Source organism: Physeter macrocephalus, chromosome 2 (genome assembly GCF_002837175.3).
Source record: "Physeter macrocephalus isolate SW-GA chromosome 2, ASM283717v5, whole genome shotgun sequence".
NCBI classification, from domain to species: Eukaryota; Metazoa; Chordata; class Mammalia; order Artiodactyla; family Physeteridae; genus Physeter; species Physeter macrocephalus.
In genome coordinates, this window is record NC_041215.1 from 18,033,380 (window position 1) to 18,038,433 (window position 5,054).

General features: G+C 46.0%; 1 long non-coding RNA gene across 1 annotated transcript in view; it reads right to left on the minus strand.

Moving 5' to 3' along the window:
- Positions 1-4,330, minus strand: part of LOC114487733 (uncharacterized) — a 30,768-nt gene extending 26,438 nt beyond the window's left edge. Inside the window, exons 1-2 of the long non-coding RNA XR_003683069.1 lie at positions 4,001-4,330; positions 3,271-3,486 (exon numbers count right to left, since the gene is read on the minus strand). This is a non-coding gene — a long non-coding RNA (uncharacterized lncRNA). The remainder of the gene's footprint in view (positions 1-3,270; positions 3,487-4,000) is intronic.
- Between the last annotated feature and the right edge of the window lie 724 nt (positions 4,331-5,054).

A 5,054-nucleotide genomic window follows, 5' to 3' on the forward strand; every position in this document is an offset into this window, starting at 1 on the left:
ATACACTACCAAATGTAAATTAGATAGCTAGTGGGAAGCAGCCGCATAGCACAGGGAGATCAGCTCGGTGCTTTGTGACCACCTAGAGGGGTGGGATAGGGAGGGTGGGAGGGAGACGCGAGAGGAAGGGGATATGGGGATATATGTATACATATAGCTGATTCACTTTGTTGTACAGCAGAAACGAATACAAAATTGTAAAGTAATTATACTCCAATAAAGATATTACAGGGACTTCCCTGGTGGCACAGTGGTTAAGAATACGCCTGCCAATGCAGGGGACACAGGTTCGAGCCCTGGTCCGGGAAGATCCCACATGCCACAGAGAAACTAAGCCCGTGCGCCACAACTACCGAGCCTGTGCTCTAGATCCCGTGAGCCACAACTACTGTGCCCGCGTGCCACAACTACTGAAGCCCTCACGCCTAGAGCCCGTGCTCTACAACAAGAGAAGCCACTGCAATGAGAAGCCCGTGCACCACAACGAAGAGTAGCCCCCGCTCGCCGCAACTAGAGAAAGCCCGCGCACAGCAACGAAGACCCAACGCAGCCAAAAATAAATAAATTAATTTAAAAAAAAAGATATTACAAAAAAATAGAAATTGTGCATGAAAAAAATATGTCTATGCCTTTATAAATATAAATATATGTCAAAGACATATGTCTATGTCTTTCATATGTCTATATGAAAAAATATATATATGTCTGTTTATTTTTGTGGCAAAATATACATAACAAAACATTTACCATGTAAACTATTTTTAACCGTGCAGTTCAGTGCCATTAAGTACATTCACATCGTTGTGCAACCATCTCCACCATCCCTCTCCAGAACTCTTTTCATCTTCCCAAAGTGAAACTCTGTCCCCATGAAACACTGACTTCATCACTCCCACACCCAGCCGCTGGCAACTGCCATTCTATTTTCTGTCTCTGAATTCAACTCCTCTAGGGACCTCATATAAGTGGAATCGTGCAGTATTTGTCTTTTTATGGCTGGCTTATTTCACTCAGCATAATATACTCAAGATTCATCCACGCTGTACCATGTGGCAGAATTTCCTTACTTAAAGACTGAATACTATTCCATTGTTTGCATGCACCACATTGTATTTATCCATTCATCCATCAGTGGACACTTGGTTGCTTCCACCTTTTGGCTACTGTCAATCATGCTGGTTATACAAACATCTTCAAGTGCCAGCTTTCAATCTGGGGGGTATTATACCTAGAAGTACAATTTCTGGGTCATACAGTAGTTCTGTTTTCAGTATTTTGAGGCATAGCCAGAGTTTTTTCCAGAGCAGCTGCACCATTTTACATTCCCACCAACCAGTTTTTCCACGTCCTCACCAACAACTGTTATTTTCTGATTTTTTTTTTTTTTTAAATAGTAGCCATCCTAATGGCTGTGAGTGGTTCTTTCTTTATTTTTTGGAAGTGAGGTGAATGGCCTTTTTGACAGGAGCATTTATATTTTTCAGGCTCTGGTTGTGCAACCTGGAATGGCTTAACTCTTGAAAAACCTTTCCCAGCTGATAAGAGAGCTATCATTAGCCCATGACTTAGAAAGATTAAGAACTTGCCACGGTCATAGGTGAACTGCAGAGCCAGAAACTGAACCCACGGTCTTATCTCTTCTTCATTTCACTCAGCACTGTGCCCGCCTTTAGGCACAGAGAAGGCCAGCCCCTGCCACCAAAGGTCACATAGCTGATGGTGACAGAGCAATCTCAGCATCAAATGCTCAGCTAACAGGAAGGTGAGCGATGCCGTAAGTGCTGACTCTGGGGACCCAGCTCCATGCCCCAACACCGACATTTCTGCAGGAAACAACTAAGGTGTCATCACTTATACATCTGCTAGCCACCCTATGAGACAAAGGCTGTGGAGCTTCTTAACCTGAAAATCTGGGGATGGCCTTCTGGGGTCCTGAAATCCAAAAATGTGTGCCTGTTGAGTACATTTTTCAAAGAAGAGCCTGTCTCGTTGCTTTCATTAGATTTCAAAGGCATCTGTGACCCGGGGAAGACTATATATAATATATAATAAATAAATATATTAGTCTTAAGGGAGTCCCCAGCTCCATGACCGCTGTAAAAATATTACAACTTGAGCAGTCCCTGGGGTCTTGGCAAAAATTATCCCATGAAAGTAAGCTCTAAGGAGGAAGGTGGCTCCAGGCTTGGGGTTGGGGACCTGTCAGATTCTGGATGGTCAGTGGAAATCTTGACGCCTCTGTTGTAGTTTCTCTCCTCTCTCCCTGGCTGTGCCTTCTCTGTCTGGCCGGCTTCTCCTCTCTTCTCCAACGTCTGCAATTGGTGGGTCTCAGAACTTAGTCCTCAGACCTTGTCCTCTCCATACTCTCCCCCAAGAGAGCTGTCATCTGATACTGGCTGCACCCTGACGATGCCCGGATTTCTATCTGCAGCTCAAATGTCTCTGCAGACTCATAGCCAAGCAACTACCTTTTCTTTTTTTTTTTTTGGCCACGCCATGGAGCATGCGAGATCTTAGTTCCCTGACCAGGGATCGAACCCACGTCCCCTGAAGTGGAAGCACGGAGTCTTAACCACTGGGCTGCCAGGGAAGTCCTGCAACTACCCTCTTGATAGCTCCACGTGATCAGCCTCCAGGCACTGGGAACTTCCCCAAGCTTTCCATTTCACACAGCCCTCCACCTCCAAGCCTGCTCCCCTACCCACCTTGGTCACTAGTACCACCACCACCACCCACCACCCAACAGGTGTTTGGGCCAAACACCCAGAAGCACCCTTTCTCTTCCTCAGAGAAGGATGGAATCCAGTCTTGCTGGCAAGTTCTCTTGATTCCGGAAGACCTGGAGCCAATCCACTCCATAGCTCTTCCCTGCTTAACACCTTTGAACTTACTCTTTCCTCTGCCTGGTGCTTTTTTGTTTCCTTTTCATCACTCGGGTCCCAGTTCATATGTCCCCTTCTCAGGGAGTCCATCCCTGACCACCTAACCTAAAGCCACTTCCCTCCCCTGCCCCAACTCTGGTGACTCTGTCCTATGACCCTGTTTTATTCCCTGTAGCAGGTGTTCCAGGCTAAAATGATTCTGTTCATTTGTTTCTTTGCTTACTGTGAGGACTTGCCACTAGAGCTGTGGCTTTCAATGATTTTTTACACAACCCACAGCAAGATACAAATTTCACATGTGACCCAGTGATCCAGGTGTTATGGCTGCATCACAAATTACCCCCAAGTTTACTGGCTTTAAACAAAGGCATGGATGTTGCTCACAAACCTGCAGTTTGGGCCGGGCTTGATGGGAACAGTTCTCTCTCTGCTCCTCTTGGTGTCAGCTGGGATGGTTCAAAGCCTGGGGGCTGGAATCATCTCAACGTTCACTCACTTACTTCTCTGGTGGTTGATGCTGGTTTCGGCTGGGACCTTATCTGGGAGACTCTTCACGTGGCTTGGGCTTCCTCACAACAGAGCAGCTGGGCTCACAGAGAGTATCCTGGAATTGAGAGAGAGGGAGAGAGCGAGCTAGCACCAGGCAAAAGATGTATTCTAGTTTCTGACCTAGACTTGGAATTCACACGGCGTCCCTTCTGCCACATTGTTTGTTGCACAAATCCTGCTCAAGTTCAAGAGAAGAATTGGAGTCTGCCTCTTGATAGGGAGTGACAAAATTGGAACTATTTCTGTAGCCATTTTTTGGAGAATACAATCTGCCACACCCAGTAGACAAATGGGGGGAGTTTCCCAAAGCAATACTTGGCTTTCTGTACACAATGCACTGATTTTTTTTTTTCCATTGTATTTTGTTGAAAATGCTGATCATGACCCGCTGGATTGATTTCTTCACCTCATTTGAGGGACATGTCACAAAAGTGAACAGTTTGTCTTTCCTCAACCGTAACCCCGCACACAACATGGTGTTCGGTGAGAATCAAACACCTCACCCACTAGCTTTCTATGTATTTTTTATTTAACACCTATAAAGCACGTACTGAATACCAGGCACTGACCTCATTCAACTCTCACACCAACTCTGAAGTAGACACTATGATGATCCTCATTAACTGAGGAGGAAAGTGAAGCACAGAACGATGAAGCAATTTGCTCGGGGTAACACAGCTAGTAAGTGGCGAATCTGGGATTGAAACCCAATAAATCTGGACGCAGACTCCATTTCGCTACGCAGCCTCTTATAGAATTTACTTATTTATGATGTTTATTGTGAGTGTCCCTCACACACATCGCTGAACCTCAGCTCCACGAAAAGTAGTTCTCGGCTTCGCCCCTAGAACAGCGCGTTGCTCGCAGCAGGCGCTGGACCCGGAAAGTAACAGCTTGAAGCTCTTGCAGCCGCTTTCCAGCCTGCGCAGGCGCATCAGGCAGGACTCCGGAGGCACCACCCCCTCTCTACGCAGACTGGCCATCGCTGACAGAGGAGCCGGCGCAGGCGCACTAGTCCGACTGGAAGCGGCCTCCCTCATTGGCTGATGACTGACGTGGGATAAACCCAATGGAAACGGGCCTCTCCGGGAAGGGGGCGGGGCCCAGGGGGCAGTTAAATTTGCGCGGGATTGGTCCTAGTGCAGTCATGGAACACTCAACGCAGCCAAAAATAAATAAATAAATAAATTTATTTATTTAAAAAAACCCCCACTGCGGGCAGAAAAAAATGTTTACTGATTGTTTTTTCCTCATGACAAAAGAATTTATAGTGATTGTAAAACACAAAGTTTAAGCAATACAAAAACATCTGGCACCTAGAGTCTGTCATACAGAGTGAAGTAAGTCAGAAAGAGAAAAACAAATATCGTATGCTAACATATATATGGAATCTAAGAAAAAAAAAAAAAGGTCATGAAGAACCTAGGGATAAGATGGGAATAAAGACACACACACAGACCTACTAGAGAATGGACTTGAGGATATGGGGAGGGGGAAAGGTAAGCTGTGACAAAGTGAGAGAGTGGCCGGGACATATATACACTACCAAATGTAAATTAGATAGCTAGTGGGAAGCTGCCGCATAGCACAGGGAGATCACCTCTGTGCTTTGTGACCACCGAG